Here is an 18,881-nt window from a genome sequence, read left to right on the forward strand (position 1 = left end):
GCTCCTGGAATCTGTGTGCTCCAGATTCCCTAGATTGTGTGGGAACCAAGGCGATGAGATATTTGAGAAGTTCAGAGAGCCTTTCGTAAAGAAAGAGCTGCTAGATTCATTCCTCAGGATTGGAGAATGTCTACCCTCCACCCCTCTACCCCCAAATCTAGATGCAAAATTACAGTTGTCAGATGTGGAATGCTCTGAGAGATCATCTAGTCCAGTTTGGGTGCCCTCAGTATTTGTTTTTTGTCCGTCCCTCCCCACCCCACCCCCATTCCACCTCTGACCCAGGCTTCCTGTGCTAGGACTTGCTCTGTGGCTCTCAATCTTTTTAGTGACAAAAGATTCAATGGTGGGGAAAATAGGAGGGATTGTGCCTTTGAAAAAGAATGAAAACCGTACATGAAACGTTGCACTCCAGACACAAACCAGCTAGTCGGGAAGTGGAATAGACCACAGAAAGTTGAATTTAGCCACTGAAATCATTTTTCTCCTTAAGTCATAGGAAATCACTGCAGGTTTTTGAAAAGAAGCAAGACCAAAACATAACATTCTGGGAAGAGTAATCAGACATCCCATCAAAAGGGGAGTTTTTCCATTCAAGACTCTCACTCTGGTGTGAACTAGCCTTGAATACCAGCTCTGTTCGTTTAAGCCAGCTGGAATCCATTGTAGGAAGTGGGTCCAACCAAACCCAAACCCACTGCTTCAGAGTTGATTTCAACTCATAGTGACCCTATAGGACAGAGTAGAACCGCACCGTAAGGTTTCCAAGGCTGTAATCTTTGTGGAAGCAGACTGCCACATTTTTCTCCTGCAGAGCAGCTGATAGTTTTGAACTGCTGACCTTTTGGTTAGCAGCCAATTGCTTTACCACTTTGCCACCAGCACTCCAAGAAGTGGGTTGGCAGCTGAGCTCTTAATCACTGCACCACCAGGACTCCAAGAAGTGGGTGAGGAGGCTTAATTCACTTCCAAGAAACTTGTATGAATATCCAAGCCATTTGCTAGTTTGTAGGTGGCTACTTCTGGGTTCTATTGCAACAAAACAAATGTCAAAGAACTGGATATGGGAAGGAGAGGGGCAGTCAGTGGCTTAAGCCATTGACAGGTTGTGTGACCTTGGGAAAGCTACCAAACCTCTCTTGGGTCTCAATTTACCTGTTTGTAAGATGGAAATAATAATAGCTACTCCTACCTATTTCTCAGAGCTGCAGGGAAGACAGATGAAATGCTTTGTGAAAATTCAAGGAGAAAAGACGCAGAGTAACACCTTAAAAGAACAAAGGATGGCTTGGTAATGGCAGCCAGAATCGCCAGCTGAGCAGAGAGGCTGACTCCAGAGAACTGTGTGTAAAAGCCAGGCCTGTCCAAGTCTGAATCAGAGAGAAGAGAAATGACTAAAGAAGTCTTCACCTAGGGCATGGGTCAAAGAGAGCTGGGACTTGGAGGCCACTTCTTTGTTAGTATTCTTCTTATTACTAATTTCAAAAAAAATACTGCCTTATACTCATATAGTAATCTATAAGTGTCCCTCCCTCCCAAAAAAAAATTATATGCATTATCTCACTTGATTTTTGAGTAGAGGGTGCAGTACTGGGTAGAATTAATAGTCAAGAAATGAATGCTGAAGTTAGATGGATCTGATTTCAAATCCCAGCTCTACCACTTACCAGTTATGTGACTGTCTCAGCTATCTAGTGCCGTTATAACAGAAATACCACAGTGGACGGGTTTAATAAGCAGAAGTTTATTCTCTCACAGTTTAGGAGGCTAGAAGTCCAAATTCGGGGTGCCAGCTGCAAGGAAAGGCTTTCTCTCTTTTGGCTCTGGGGGAAGGTCCTTGTCATCGATTTTCCCCTGGTCTAGGAGCTTCTCAGCCCTTGGAACCCTGGGTCCAAAGGACATGCTCTGTTCCTGGCTCTTCTTTCTTGGTAGTAAGGAGGCCCCTCTCTCTGTTTGCTTGTTTAATCTCTTTTAGAGTTCAAAAGAGCTTGACTGAAGATACAACCTAATCCTGTAGATTATGCCCTGCCTCATTAACATAACTGCCTCTAATCCTGCCTCATTAACATCATAGAGACTAGGATTTATAACACATACGGTAATTACATCAAGTCACAAAATGGAGGACAACCATACAATATTGGGAATCATGGCCTAGCCAATGGATACATATTTTGGGGGGACACAATTCAATCCATAACAGTGACTTTGGGCAATCATTTAACCTCTCTGGTCCCAGTAAAAGGGAGATGATAACAGATCTGCCTCATGGAGTTGTCAAGAAGGTTGAATGAGTTAGTGCACAGCAAACACCTCGCACTGGAACAGAGCACAAGTTAAATATTGTTCATCGTCATCTGTATTATGACACTTATTATTACTCTTGTTTTATAAATTAGAAACTAAGGCTCGGGCATTTTGAAGGCTTTGCCTAGGTTCATCCATCTAACAGGAGGTAGATTCAAGCAGCAGAATAGGAATCCATGTCCAAGAAGAGAGACATTAGAGAGGGCCGGAGTGGCTGGAGCCAGTTCTCTAGAGCAGCACTCTCCAACAGAAATTTCTGCGGTGATGGAAATGTTCTATATCTGAGCTGTCCAGTATGGTAGCCACTAGCCACGTGTGGCAATTGAGCACTGGAAATGTGGCTGGTACAACTGAGGGACAGAGTTTTTCATTTTAGTTCTTTTAAATTTGTTGTTGTTGTTGTTAGGTACTACCAGGTTGATCTTTAACTCATAGCAACCCCATGTGACAGAGTAGTATGGTCCCATAGGATTTTCTAGACTGTAATCTCTACAGAAGTAGATAGCCAGGTATTTCTCCCACAAAGTGAGTAGATTCGGACTGCCAACCTTTTGGTTAATAGATGAGTGCTTAACCATTGCAGCATCAGGGCTCCAGTTTAGATAACCACCTGTGGCTAGTGGCCACCATATTGGACAGCACAGCTCTAAAGAGCTTGGCATAGGAGCCAAGGGATGTGTGGGATTCAAAGGAGGATGGAAGCTGACTTCTCCATTAGGCCCAGTGGGCATGATATTCAGGGCACTTTTAGAAGCCTGTAAAATTGTTTTAATTTCTTTTAGAATCAGAAGGGAAAAAGAAACAAACTTTTAGTTTGAAGTAAATGTTTTAATATACATAAATATATTTCCCTTTATATCAATGCAGTTGTAAAATATAATTTTTAATTTTTTTTAAGGAAGAAGGGGCTCGAGAAGGCTAAAGTGCTGAAGGTTCAAGGAAGTCATGACGCAGCCCTGGGGGCAGGAACATTTAAAGAAAACAAAGGGCGTTAAGATGCCTGGGCTTTGGGGAGAAAAAAATAAAGGGACAAAGTGAGGGGTGGTGGGAAAGTGTTTTGTTATTGCGCCTCCTCTCCCCAAGTCATTTATCCATTCACTACGTATTATGGAGGGCTGTGATGGTTAAGGTTATGTGTCAACTTGGCTAGGCCACCATTCTCAGTAGTTTGGCAGATATTATATACTCATCCTCCATTTAATGATCTGATGTGAACAACCAATCAGTTGAAAGCCAATCAGTTTCCTTGGAGGTGTGGCCTGCATCCAGTCTATAAGGATGTTCTAGCAAAGCTTTCTCTGGATTCTGCATCTGACTCATCATGCTTTGACCTTTGGTTCTTTGGATGTGAGCCACCAGCCTTCTGCCTAACCTGCGGATTGGGGGTTCGTCAGTCCCTGCAAACACGTGAGTCAGGAGAAGCCTCCAGCCTGACACCTGACCCACAGATCTGGGACTTGCCAGAACTGCATGAGCCATTTCCTTGAGATAAATCTCTCTTATATACATTTATACATATATGCTTCACTGTCTTGCTCCTCTAGAGAACTCAGCCTAAGACAAGGGCCTACTTTGTGCAGGAGTCCCCGAGTAGTGCAAATGGTTAACACGCTCGGCTGCTAACCAAAAGGTTGGAGGATCAAATCCACCCAGAAGCACCTCAGAAGAAAGGCCTGGTGATTTCCTTCAGAAAATCAGCCATTGAAAACTCTATGGAGCCCAGTTCTACTCTGACACGCATGAGGTCGCCATGTGTCTAGGTCAACTCCACGCCAACTGTATGGTCTATATGGTGCTCACCACAGACTCCCCTCCCCAAGGTCTCCCCAACACTGAGGCTGAGTTTCAGCTCCCGTTTATCACCAAGGTCATCTCTATCCACATTATGAAGAAAACAAAAGAGTCCAGAGACCTCATGTTTCGTACACTGGGCCTGCTTCACCCTGAAGGCCGACTCCCTGGATGCTGGAGGCATCGAGCCCACAGACCCTGAGACTCATGGAGATGCAGAGAGGAAGTGTGCCACGGGCTTCTTCTCTGGGAATTGCCTATATTGACCTAGGAGCTTTGCATTTGGAACTGAAAGAAACCTGTAAGTCAGAGGGATCCCCAGGACCAGAGAGCATGGGGAAGAGGAGAAGAGGAGGGTCCTAAGGGGTCATGGAAGCCAGCCCCACTTCTTCAGAACTCTCTGGTGGGAGAGGTTTGTAAGATCAAAACAAGAAATTACCACTATTTATCAAGTAGAAGCTTTGGGAACAGAGCAGGGGGCAGAGCACCTCTCCTAGGTTCTAGGGTTGGACTTGCAGAGGGAGAAGAGCCCTGGACTGATCAAGGCACAGGTATGACCTCAGCCCTGTGGAAAGGTCAGTGGTGAACCCTTGATTCTCTCCTCCCAGCAGCTGGGCAGCTTTTGGCCAGGAAGGGAATAGGAGGCCCCAGTGGGGGAGGGGTTGGGAAATGATAGAGGAGATGGACCTGATGGTCTGGGCTTGGGATGGGTCTTTGAGAAGGACATAGCCTCTCTCAGGAAGTGGAACAAATTGTGGGGGCCAGAATGTCCCCCTGAATGAGCCTCATTTTGTCGTTGTTGTTGTTGTGTGCCATCGAGTCAATTCCAACTCATAGTGACTTTATAGGACAGAGTAGGACTGCCCCGCAGGGTTTCCTAGGCTGTAATCTTTATGGAAGCAGATCTCCAGGCCTTTTCTCTTGCAGAGCTGCTGCTGGGTTTGAACCGCCAACCTTTTGATCAGCAGCCAAGCTCTTAACCATTGCGCCACCAGGGCTCCTTGAGCCTTGTCTAGTGGGATGCTATTCTTTGGTTCTTTTAACTCTTTGATTCAGTGGAATCCTCTGAGAAAAGGAGAGTTTTCAGACACACAGACTTCAAGTCCCAACTCTGGTGACCTTGGATAACTTACTAAACCTCTGAGCCTGTTTTTACTCATCTTTGAAAGAGGGTTACTAACTGAACCCAGATCATTGTTCTGAAGGTTCAACTAGATTGTAGTAAACATTTAGCCCGATGCATGGGACCTAGTAAGCACTTTTAAAGAAGTGTTATTTGTTGTTATTTTAAGACTATCATTATATGCCATGGGCTGCTAGAAGAACGAACAAATCTGTCTTGGAAGAAGTACAACCAGAATGCTCCTTAGAAGCAAGTATGGAGAGACTTCATCTCACATTCTTTGGACATGTTATTCGGAGGGACCGGTCCCTGGAGAAGGACATGATGCTTGGAAAGGAGAGAGTCAGCAAAAGAGAGGAAGATCCTCAGTGAGATGACTTGACACAGTGGCTGCGACAATAGGCTCAAACACAGCAATAATTGTGAGGATGGCGCAGGAAAGGACAGTGTTTTGTTTTGTTGTACATGGGGTCACTGTGAGTGGGAACTGACTCGATGGCACCTAACAACATTATTAGTATGTATAACGGGATGAGACAGAGCTGCTATGTGGGGTACGTGAGTGGGCGGCCCAGCACCCTCTCCACCCCTCACTCCTCCCCTTTGCCCTCTGAGGCATCTCTGTGAAATTCCAGACCTCCTCAGGGCAGTTAGAAAACCATTAATCTTCATGTTGTAAAGATGGGAAAACTATGTCCAGAAAAGGAAGGGATTGTATGAAGACACATAGCATGTTGGTGGCAGAACTGGAACCAGAACCCAGGCTCCCCACCCTGGCTTCTCTCCCAACCTGGGAGCACCTCAAAACAGGAGCCCACAAAACCATAGTCTCCCTACCCATTCACCAGGAGGAGAGTTTGGGGGGAAGGAGCCAGGCTTTAGAGGTAGAGCTGACCTTAGTCCTGCCTCTGCCTGCATCTAGGGGCATGGCTTAGCCTATCTGAGCCTCATTTTGTCCATCTGTGAAATGGGGCTAGCAACACTTACCTCATGGAGGATGTGATGAGCTCCTGCATGCAAAGCATTGAGCACGGTGCAAGGCACACACATAGTAGGTGGGCTGTAGCTGCTATTGTTAGAGCAGGTGCTCAGAAAATGTTTGTTGAATGAAGGAATTATTCTGTGTATGCGCACTGTTTCTCACCCTCACCCCCGGCCCAGGAGCCACCTGCAGCGGCACCCGTCTACACACACACACACACCTGGGGAGCTTTGTGACATTCCTTTCCTTTTTGCAGCGATTTGAGGCAAAGTCCATGCAACAACTTAAGGAACATTAAAATAATAAGACTAATTTCCATTTCTTCCACCCCTTTCCCCACAGTGGGTTTAGGGAGGCAACAGATCTGGTTCCATTAGAGCCTAAGAAGGGGACCGAGGGCCAGATATGAGGTAGTCAGAGGAGGAACGGCAGTGAGAATAAAGGGTAGAGGGTATCCTGGACACCCCACAGCAACATGGGTCTCCTGATGTGTTGGGGTGACCTCTCTGGGCCCCATTTTTTATGATCTGTAAAATGGGACAATTCAGCATGCCTTAGTTATCTAGTGCTGCTATAACAGAAATACCACAAGTGGACGGCTTTAACAAAGAGAAGTTCGTTCTCTCAAAGTCTAGGAAACCAGAAGTCTAAATTCAGTGTGTCAGCTCCAGGGGAAGCCTTTTTCTCTCTGTCGGTTCTTGCAGAAGGTCCTTGTCATCAATCTTCCCCTGGTCTAAGCACTTCTCAGCGCAGGGACTCCAGGTCCAAAGGACCCACTCCCCTCCCAGTTCTTCCTGCTTGGCGGTAGGGGGTCCCTCTCCTCTCTGCTCACTTCTCTCTTTTATATCTCAAAAGAGATTGACTCAACATACAAGTAATCCTGTAGATTGAGTCCTGCCTCATTAACATAACTGTCTCTAATCCTGCATCATTAACTTCTTAGAGGTTAGGATTTACAACATATAGGATAATTATATCAGATCACAAAACGGAGGACAACCATACAATACTGGGAATCATGGCCTAGCCAAGTTGGCACACATTTTGGGAGGAATACAATTCAATCCATAACACAGCACAATTCCCTTCTCTCTCCAGAGCGAAATAAACTCCACCTTCCCAGATATGAGGAGGAGCTAGCAGACCTGTGACCACCGGTGAAATGAGCCCTGTTCCTCTTCATTGGCTCTGGGAAGCTGCTGAGATAGAAGCTTCTCCTAGTTCCCTGTGTGTGAGACCATTGGCCACCTCAGAGCCACTTCCAGCCAGGTGCTGCCTCCAACCCAGGTACCTCCGGGAGGTGGGAGTATGGAAGGTTACTGTCAGGGCCACGTAACACAGTGATTATGTGCTCCGGCTCTGGAGCGAGGTGGCCTATATTTGAGTCCTGCCTCAGCCCTTTGCTGACTGTGTGACCCTGAACCTGCCTGAGGCCCAGTCTCTTCGTATATAAACCAGGATGGTAACACAGCCTGCTATGAGGATCAATTAAGGTCAAATGTATAAATCGGGTGGCACAAGGCCTGAAACATGAGTCCTCACGTGTGAATCACTGTGATGAAGATGAGGATTCAGGGATTGGAACTGCTGCTCCTAGTTTGGCACCAAGGGACCTCAGACATACATCAGAGGGCCCTGAGCGAGTCCTTTCATTTCATGGGGCCTTCATTTGCCCGTTTGGGAATTGGAACTAGTCCTTGCTCGCCTGCCTTCCAGAGCTACCTTCTACTGAGCTAGTGTCAGATGGTGCCCCGAAGATGACAAGGTTTGGGAACTATGAAATTCTTGCAGAAGCATATACAGGACAGCTAGTAACAGCTGACATTTATTGAACGTATACTAAGTATGTGCCAGACCCTGCAGTAAGCACTTGGCATGCATTACCTTAAGCCAGCTTACAGCAACCCTGTAATTATCCTCATTTTGCAGATGAGATAAATGAGACTCAGAGAGGTTACCTAACATCCAAGATCACACAGCTAGCATGTGGCCAAGCCAGGATTAAAACTCAGATCACCAGTGCACCTAACAGTCCCCTGGCTTGCCTCCCCACACCCACAGGCTAGAAAAAGCAATGAGGAGGGGGAAGGTTATAGGATCCCTCTCCCACATCAAGGATCATATAACCATGGTTCCTTCCTCTCATGCCAGCAAACACAGATCTCAGCAGAGCCTCCGTCTCCAGTTCTCCCTCACCTTCCCGTTCCTTCCTGCTGCCATTCTCTAGGGCCCAGCCCAGCCCAGCTGTCTGTCTGTCCTATCACCTCTGAGCAGAACAGCTTAGGGCAAAGGCAGGCAGATGAGCAGGTCAGGGCAGGCAGGGAGCGGTGTTCTAGCAGTGGGGTAAGGCAGGCAGTTCCGCTGTCTGAGGCACAGGGTCCTGTTGCTGAGCTGGCTGAACCTGAACCAGAGGCCCAAGAGGGGTTAGGGATGATTTAGGAGCACCCTGATGTGACCTGGGGTGCATACTAATGAGATGCAAAGGAGCTTTGCCGCTAGGCTCCAGGCTAAGCCCCAGAGTCCACATTCAAGCCCCCCCAGCTCTTCCCACAGGACTCCTTTTCTGTGGTAACTCTGTGCCTGGCCCAGCCACAGCAGATACACAGAACTCAACAGAGCTGCAGGGCCAGGAGGTCTGGGTTTTCACCTATAAAATTGGCGGCACAATTGAACTAGTGGTTCCCACAATTGGGGATCCCCTAAGGGGGGAGGCGGAGTTTTAAAAAATGCAAATTCCCAGCCCCACCCTAGGTCTACTGAATCAAAATCCTCAGGGGTGGGGCCCAGGAGTACTGTTCAACAAGTTCCCTGAGTGACTTTGATGAAACTAAGTGCTTGGAGCCCTGGTGGCACAGTGGTTAAGAGCTTGGCTGCTAACCAAAAAGCTGACAGTTCATATTCACCAGCTGCTCCTTGGAAACCCTATAGGGCAGTTCTGCTGTGTCCTATAGGATAGCTATGAGTCAGAATTGTCCCCACGGGTTGGGTTTTTGGTTTTGGTTTAGTGCTAGAGGGTTGCTATAGTTGGAACTGACTCGATGGCACATAACAACAACAATGTTTAGGATGTGCGGAACAAGGTAACCATCTCTTGGTTTCTTCAGGATCGTGCGTTCTATCATATCTCTTTTCAAAGTTGGTGTCCCATATATGGCTCTATCCTAGGCCTCAGTGAAGAGGGGCTAGGAGAAGTCGGGAAAAGACTCCAGTCTTCCTTGTCATGAAGGAGTGAAATGAGTCAGATGCAAAATGTTGTTTGGTCCCACTTATGTGAAACATTTAGAATAGGCAAATGCACAGAGACCAGAGTTTATTAGAAGCAGGCAGGAAGGGAAAGGGGGAGTTACTGCTTAAGGGACACTAAGTTTCTGTGAAGGCTGATGGAAATGGATGGAGGCGACTGTTGTACAACATGGTGACCATAATTAATGCTGCTGAATTGTACACGTAGAAGAGGCCGAAACAGCAAGTGTTTTACTGTATGTATTTTTACCACAATAATTAAATAAAAAAAAAAAAAAGACTCCAGTCTTCAAGAAGTTTTTAGGCTAGAATCATGATCCTGATGTTACTGTGTTAAAAGTCACAGCCTCACACTCGAGAAGTCTGGTTCAAGACTTAATGGCTGACTGAGACTGGAGGAACCCCGGAAGACATGGCCCGCGCACTCCCTGATAACCCAGAACTAAAACCATTCCCGAAGCCAACTCTTCAGACAAAAATGAGACTGGATTATAAGACATAGAATGATACTTGTGAAGAGTGTGCTTCTTAGTTCAAATAGATACATAAGACTAAATGGCGAAATGAGAAGGCATAAAGGGACGGGGCTGGTTGAATGGACACGGGAAACCCAGGGTGGAAAGGAGTGTGCTGTCACATTATAGAGAGAGCAACTAGGATCACATAACAATGTGTATATAAGTTTTTGTTTGAGAAACTAACTTGAGCTGTAAACTTTCACTTAAAGCACAATAATTAAAAAAAAAAAAAAAAAGATGCCTGGTTCAGTAGGGCAGCAGTGGGACCAGAGTGCACATTTGTCCCTGTAGGTGACCACTCTTGGGGAAATGCTGGGCCTCAGGCCAAGCAGACACAAGGTAATCTAGAACGCCAACCAGAGGGCAGGCAGGGAGGGGAGGCAACACCTCTGATTCCCACACCTGACTCTTACCTGGAAGCCTCCAGTCTCCCGACCTCCCTGTTCATCAGCATCTCAAACTCCAGAGGCAACACTGTTCATTTTCCTGAGGACAAATCTGTCTCCCAGCTGGAGACCCAACCTCATGAACCATGTTCTACTTGCAATAAATAGAAATGAAGTTAAAATAAGACAGTTACATTCTTATGCGCATACTTCATGATCTAGCAATTCCACACCTACCAGAAGTGTGTTCATCTAAAGATTCACACAAAAGTGTTCACAATGGTATTATTTATAATAGTCCCACATTGGAAACAACCCAAACGTCCTTCAGCAGTGGAATGGATAAGTGAGTTGTGGTAGGATCATGTCATGGAATGCTATAGAGCAAAGAAAATGAAAAAACGTGCTATAGGCAACAATGCAAATGAATCTCACCCACTAAATGTGGGGTGAAAGAAGCCATATACAGAAGAGTAGGTGCTGTGTCATTCCATCTATATAAAGTCCAAAGTAGGCAGAATTTGTCTATGATTTGGACTAGGGTAGAGTTACCCTTGGGAGGTCAGTATTTGGACGTGAGCACAAGTGGGTTTCTAGAACGGTGGTAATGGTTTGCTTTTTGATCTGGGTGCTGGTTAGTTTGTGAGAAGTTCATTGAGCTGTATACTTATGGTTTGTGCACTTTTCTGTATGCGTATTATATATTTACAAGTTTAAAAAAAAAAAACAAAACACTACCAGTACCAGTTGCCATCAAGTCAATTCTGATTCATGGCAACCCCAACTGTATCCAAGCAGAGGTAAGCTCCATAGCGTTTTCAATGGCCGATCTTTCAGAAGTAGATCACAAAGTGGATGCGAATCTTCAAACTTGTGGTTAGCATCCAAGCACTTTAACTGTTTGTGCCACCCAGGGACTCCTTTTAAATACTAGTAAAGGACTTAAAAGCAGATATGAATAAAGGATATAAATTTAAATAATAAAAGCATCCTGTCTATCCACAAATTGCGAGGAATTTCACAACCAGGGTGATGGGATCTTGCACTCTTCCTGCCCCAAGAATCAGGAAGGAGACAGTTCTCAGAAACCCAGAAGCACGGGAGCTGTGCCAGGGCATACCAGGACACACCAGGGCTGTGGAAAACCTAGGTCTCAGCAGTTCCCTTCCCCCCCTCCAGCCCCACCCTCCAGGAACCGCAAGGACAATGGAGGCCCACTTGCCACTGCTTCCCAGGCCCAGCGGAGTTCCAGTTCGTTCGGGTTTACTTTATGCAAATTTTTCATATTCGATCCCTTCAAAGGCCCTATGACGGGAGCAAGGACTGTTTCCCCTTAGAGTTGGGAAAGTGGTGGCCTGGAGAGGGCAGTCAAAAGACTTGGTCAAGGTCATACTAGTGGCTAGTGGCCCAGTCAAGACTCAACACAAGGCTTTGGACTCCACATCTAACACTCCCTTGGCCACACTGCCAAAACCAGTTGCCGTTGAGTAGATTTCGACTCACAACGACCCCATGGGCCCCACAGGGTTTTCAGTGGCCTATTTCTCCAAACGTAGAGCTTTCTTCCCAGGCACCTCGGGGTGGGCTTGAACTCCCAACTTTTCGGTAGCAGCTGAGCTTGTTAACTGTACCAGCCAGGGACGCCAGCTACACCACAGGTGGGTTCTTGTGCTGATTATAGCACCCTGCACTTACTGAGCACTTTTTCTATTGATCTCCTAGAACCCTCCAATGACCCAAGGGGGTGATATTACCATTTTGCAAATGAAAAAAATAAGGGTCAGAAAGGCCAAAAACCTTGTCAAGGCCAACGACCTGCAAGTATGGAATGTGGATTAGGACAAACTATCTGACTTGACACCAAGCTGTGGTCCACTGTCAAGTAGTTCCCCAAACTAGTTGGACCTCACCTGGAGTCCCCCTTGGAGCTTATAAAAATACAGATTCCTTGGCCCCACTTCCAGACCCCAGATTTTAATTTTGTAGATTCAGGGTGGGACTGGGGAATCTGTATTTTTAATAACAACCCTAGCCATTTGGTAACTCAACTGTAAACTAGGCTACGCCTATGCCACTGAAATATGACGAAACAAAACAATTTAAAGGTAAAGTTTAATTTAGCAACTTCCATATTAACTCACTAGACCTCTCTAATAACTGGAGTTCTCTGAACCATGTTACATAACTCTGGAAGAAGCAGCGACTTCACCATCCTCAGAGGCATTTGAGAATAGCCTGGCTGGACTGAGAAATAATAGTGGTTAAGAGATGGGCTGCTAACCAAAAGGTTGGCAATTCAAATCCACCAGGCGCTCTTTGGAAACCCTATGGGGCAGTTCTACTCTGTTCTATAGGATCACTACAAGTTGGAATCGACTCAGCAGCAACGGGTTTGGTTTGGTTTTGGAGTCTGGGGTAGTGACTGGCAGGGGGCATCAAGGGGGCTTCTGGAGGGCAGGTGATGTCTACTTCTTGCCCTGGTTGCTGGTTAACCACCTTGTGCATTCACTTTGTAAAAAATTATCAAGCTGTAACTTCCAATTTATGCTCTTTTTTTGAATGTTTACAAAAAGAAAACAAAACAAAAAGGTCAGGCTGACCGCTTCTCAGAGATGTTATATGAGGAATCTTTACACAGAGTAAACGATTATGCTAAGGACCCAGGAGAGTTCTTCTAATTATATGCTCCCAAGAGTTTGAGATTCTAGGATCTGAATTTTCTAAGATGCTATGATTCTCTGAGTCAATTTGGGACTTTGGGAGTCCTAAAACCTATAATGCTGTCGTGTGCTGTCGAGTCAATTCTGAGTTATAGCTACCCTATATGACAAAGCAGAACCCCCCCACAGAGTTTCCTAGGCTATATTCTTTACAGGAGCAGATCACCAGGTCTTTTCTCCCAGGGAATGGCTGGTGGGTTCAAACCACCAACTTTTCTTTCGGTCAGCTGCCTCATGTATAACCGCTGTGCCACCAGTGCTCTCGCGAATCTGTAGTAAGAATAGCTAATATTAAGAGTCACTACCCATTTGTCAGTTTGTCATACTGTGATGGCTTGCATGTTGCTATGATGCTGGAAGCTCTGCCTTCAGTGTTTCAAATACCAACAGGGTCACTCATGGTGGACAGGTTTCACTGGAGCTTCCAGACTGAGACAGACTAGGAAGAAAGGCCTGGTGATCTATTTTATTAGCCAGTGAAAACCCTATGGATGCCTGGAGCAACAGAGGAAAAAGGAGAGTCACAAATAGGAGGAGGAAATGGGATGTGTCACTAATTCCCTCCATGAACAACTGCTCCCTTTGCCATGAGACCAGAAGTACTGGATAATGTCCCATTACCGTTACTGAACATTTTGATCAAAGAGTCTACAGAAAAATCTTAATCAAAAGAGGGAAGATCTCAAATTCTCATGGAATACAAACTTTCTGGAGCGATGGAGCCTGAATGAACCCCTGAAACTACTGCCCTGGTATATTCTTTAAACCTTAAACCAAACCTATTTCCTGAAGTCTTCTTAAAACCAAACAGTAGCTTAACTAGTAAAGAGTGTCTGCCTTGAGCATTGCACTTGTTTAAGATCTATCTATATGGGATCAAATTGACAACAGCATCAGGAAAGATTAGATAGGAACCTTACGGGGCAGTGAGTTTCTTAATGAGGGAAGAGCAACTCAGAAAAGGAGGGTGAGAATGGATCCACAACTCAAAGGGTGTAATCAATGTCACTGAATTGTACGTGCAGAAATTGTTGAATTGGTGTATGTTTTGTTTATGTACATTCTCAACAACAACAACAAAAATAAATTATTTTTTTAAAAAAGAAATCACTCTATGGATTCCAGCAGAATATTTCCTGTGTAGTGCTGGAAGATGAGCCCCTAGGTTGGAAGGCACTTAAAATGTACAGCGGCTACAACAAGGCACTTGAGCACACCAATGAACGTAAAGACGGCACAGAACCTGACAATATTTTGTTCTTTTGTACATGGGGTTGCCATGAGTAGGAGCTGACTAGTCCAACTAACAACAACATTAAGTGAGCTCTTAATACATGCTGATGACTAGCTAAGCGCTTTGGATGAATCAACTCAGGACATCTGTTATAAACCGCTCCTAGAGGTAAAACGATTTGTCCAGGTCATAGAGATAGAAAGAGGCAAAGCCAGGACTGGAACTGAAGCAGCGTGCCTCCAATGTTCATACCTGCACCACTGCGCCACGCTAGTACCCAGCTTCTACCTCCTCTCCAGGCTGTTTCCAAATGTCTAAAATGATACATTTTGCACCTTTTTTTTTTTAGCCTTGTATTTATTGGGAGGGGATGGGGCCAGGGCAGGCAGCAGCTCTGACCTGGGGCACGTGAGCACACGCAGGCCAGCATGCACACACACGCTGACGTTACCCCACAGCTGGCATGCACAGTCCTGCTCAGCTTGCACCAAGGCCAAGTGCTGTGGGCACTGGAGCTGAAAGGAACTGGAGAATTCTCCACTGGGTGCCCCGCCCCCAGCCAGGGATGGAGAGCTGCCCTTTCCCTGCCACCTCAGGTGGCCTCAAATGGGCCTCACCAGTCTCAGGGATGGAAAAAGAAGGGGGACAGGGGAGCAATTTCTCTCTTCTGCAGGCCCCCAACAGGAAACCGCTTCAGGCATCATCCCTTTCAGGAGGAGATGGATTTTAGAAGATCATTATTTATTTATCAACAAATAATGGTGAAATATCAGGCACCATGATATATCACGAGGGAGCCAAAAACCAAACCAAAACAATTGCCCTTGAGCCAATTGCGACTCATGCTGACCCCATGTACTTCAGAGTAGAACTTAGTTTCATAGGGTTCTCTTGGCTTTAATCTTTATGGAAGCAGATTGCCAGGACTTTCTTCCATGGTGCTGCTAGGTAGGTTTGAACTGGTTATCACTGCGTGCAAACCATTTGCACCACCCAGGGACCTACTGGCAAAGGGGTAGATGATGAGTATTTCAACCTTCTAATCTGACCCTTCTCCATAAATTCATCCTCCACCCCACATAAACCTAGCCAAGGCATTCTTTGGCTTAAACTCCTCCAATACTGACAAAATAAAATATTTACAAAATAAGCTCCTTGGCCTGGCACACAGGGCCTCACTGCCTACTTCTCAGACCACATCTGCGATTGCCCCTGCCCATGTATAGTTCCCTGCATCCAGCCTGCTGTTATGCTCCATTTTTAACCACTGTACTTCTCTCCCTGAAATGACTTTTCCATTTTTCCTTCCTTATTTAACTCTTATTCATCCTTCAAAATTGATGTCCAGGGCTACTTCCTCCAAGAAGCCTTCACTGAATCCATAACCGGGCTCATATCCCTCCTCAGGTTCCCTTGGCAGCCTGAGTTTGCCGCTGTCTTACCACCTGCTTCACGGTATTAATCCATCCATTACCGGCCTGTCCCACCACCTGGGAGTCTCTAGGACCCAACCAGCGCAGCGCTCATTAAGAATCTATTAAGACAACAGAAGCTGTGTGACTTCCAGGAAGTAGCTAAATGTTTTTGAGTCTTTCTCCATTCATTTCTACCCTGAAGACAACAATAGCAACAACAAAAAGAAGGGGTAGAGGAGAATGGTTGCTGACTTGCACAGGAGTTGTGCCAAGAAGAAGAGAAGGAATATGTGAACGGTCTAACCCGGTGACAGGCTCATAGAAGGGCTCGGTAAATCAGAGTTCTCCTTTCATCCCTTAAATCCCATACTCCCAAATGACCCAGGACACACTATCACACACTGGCCATGTGACTCCAGGCAAATAAATCAAAACGTACGGTTGCATCTGTAAAATGTTGACTCCATGCTCTTGGCTTGCATAATGGAGTCAACAAGAATTCCTGAAAGAAGTCTTCAGGGGTCTCCTGAGAACTCTTCCAGTGTTAGAGTTAGATACTTGCTGGCGATAGTGATGAAATGGTGTGTGTGTGTGTGTGTGTGTGTGTGTGTGTGTGTGTGTGTGTCTGTGGACGCACATGTGCACTCATATGCACGTATTTGTGGGTGTTGAGGGAGGGGGTCTGATTGATGAGGTTTGTGTCCCCTGGAAGGCAGTTTACCGCCTAGGGATCAACCCTGTTGCAAACCCCAAGTTGCCTCTAGAGGATGTAAGCATGATTCACTGGCCTCCAAGATGGACCGCCCACATAGGAAACGGGAATGTCCCCTGAACTGGACTAGGCAGAGAGAGGCAGAAGAAAGTCAAAGGTCTGGGTAATGGTCCTGTCTTCTGCACTCGTTTGCTGTGTGACCTCAGTCAAATTACTTGCCTTCTCTGGTGGGGCCTCAACATCGCCATCTGTCTGATTCAGTTACTTCTAAGGCCCCTCCAGCTCTGGACTTTATATATGACTGGGTTGGGGATAACACTTAGTCTTTCCAGGCAGCTGTTCTCATCTATAAATTAGAGGCAAAGATTCATTCATTCACTGCCTTAACAAACAGGCATTGAGTGTCTGTTATGTGCTGGGTAAAACAATAGACACAGGGACCAGAACACTGAGCAAGAAAGACCCAAATATTGTATCTTAATAGGAAAGGCAGTATCAAACAAATATTACACAAGTAATTATAATTGTGATTTGTCTTAGAAAGGAAAACTTCAAGGTGCTGTGAGACGATACCCAGCCCGGGGGGAGCTGAAAGGAGCCAATTAATTGATGACTGTGAACATAATAAATAAGGCCCTGTGTATGACACGCATCACCTTATATACTTCATTTAATTCTCACATCAGTTCTCTATGGAAAGGACTATTATTATCCCCATTTTTCAAATGAGGAAATGAGTTTATAGAAGTTAAGACCCAGGTCCCACAATGAGGGGCATATACAGGATTTGGACCCACAGTTTTCTTTGTAAATTAGTCTATAAACCTCCATTATAAGCATTAGTATCATTAGTGGTAGAAATACCAGTATTGAGGCTCTGAACTTGACTCAGCTTGTCCTGGGGACCCAGGGGCCATGAAAGGCTTCCAGAGTCTATGCCCACCCCATACTGAAGGGAACTAAAAAGGCAGAGGCCATCTGGGGGTATAGGAAAGTCCTTCCAACTGTACTGTACTAATCCCCACGCTCCCCAAGCACACACTGGTTTTCTCAAGGGCTTATCCTGGCCCCTCCTGGCCAGTCCCTCTGTCATCTGTCATGGGGCAGCTGGAAGGAGAACTCACAGGCCAAGGTGAGTTCAGCAGCACCCAGGGAAGGGTATGCAGGGAGCAGAGAGCAGCGGTTGCACTCACAGAGCAGAGGTGCAGAGGAGCCCGCGGCCTCCCCCCGCCCCCGCCCCGTGGGAAGCACAGGCACAGCTGGCACAGGGGCTGGAGAACATCAGTGCTCTCTAGGTCTGGCTTCCCAAGTCCTTAAGGAGACCCCTAAGAACCACAGAATCATAGCAGAAAGCTTCAGAAAAGACATTGGCTCATTATAGTTTCTCCCCCATTTTACAGGTGAGGAAACTGAGGCCTAGGGAGCGAGCGGCAGAGGAGGGACTTCTCTGACTCCCAGGCCTCACTGTTTCACTCCATTATGCAAGCCAAGAGCATGGAGTCAACATCTGCCTGCAAGAAGTAAGTGGGCCAAGTGCTCCATGGGGGAGACCCAGCTTGCCTCTTGCTGCCCATGGGACACTGAGCCCCTCAGCTTCCTCATCTGCAAAATGGAGATAATTATTCCTGCTCTGCTTACAGGGATTGTGGGGGTGAATCGATTAAGAACAGTTCCTAACGATAATCCAGCCACCTCTATTTTATGTGTAGAGAAATAGGCCCAGAGAGGCATGGGACTTTCCAAGGTCACACAGCCTGTGAGTTACAGAGGCATGACTAATGCAGTTCTGCCACACTGCCTGGCTTTGAAAACCCAAATTTTTCAAAAGACCATACATGTAAAATGCTCAGCACAGTCCCTAAAATGGGAAGCATCCAGTGAGTATTAACTATGGTAACGACTATTAACAGTCTTTAAGATCCCTGGGTGGTGCACACGGCTTGCCCTTGGCTACTAACCTAAGGGTTAGCAGTTCGAATCCATCCAGCCACACTGCGGAAGAAAGGCCTGGCCACCTACTTCCATAAAGATTACTGTCAAGAAAACTCTATGGTGCTCAGTTCTACTCTGAAACACATGGGGTCACCATGAGTTGGAATCAACTCAATGGCAACGGGTTTTTGGAGGACAAGAGCCCTGGTGGAACAGTGATTAAAGCTCTCGGCTGGTAATTGAAAGGTCAGCAGTTTGAACCCACCAGCTGCTCTGCAGGCGAAGGATGTGGCAGCCTGCCTCTGTAAAGATTACAGCCTTGGAAGCCCTGTGGGTTTCGTTTTTGGTTTATACATGGAGTCTCTGTTAGCCCCTGCCAGCCTTGGCCTCCCCTTCTGTACAGTGAGACTGAAGCACCTCCCTCCTCTCCCGGAGCCAGGAGCTCTGGAGTTGTGGCTGGGGTTAGAGGTAGGCTTTTGGGGCCTTTGGCAAATCTCAGCAAGACCTCCAGCTGCCCA

The 18,881-nt window shown here is 46.3% G+C and overlaps 1 protein-coding gene across 1 annotated transcript in view; it reads right to left on the reverse strand.

Moving 5' to 3' along the window:
- Positions 1-18,881, reverse strand: part of FAT2 (FAT atypical cadherin 2) — a 103,994-nt gene that overhangs the window by 84,167 nt on the left and 946 nt on the right. The window lies entirely within an intron of this gene.

The sequence above is a fragment of the Elephas maximus genome, chromosome 2 (genome assembly GCF_024166365.1).
Source record: "Elephas maximus indicus isolate mEleMax1 chromosome 2, mEleMax1 primary haplotype, whole genome shotgun sequence".
NCBI lineage: Eukaryota > Metazoa > Chordata > Mammalia > Proboscidea > Elephantidae > Elephas > Elephas maximus.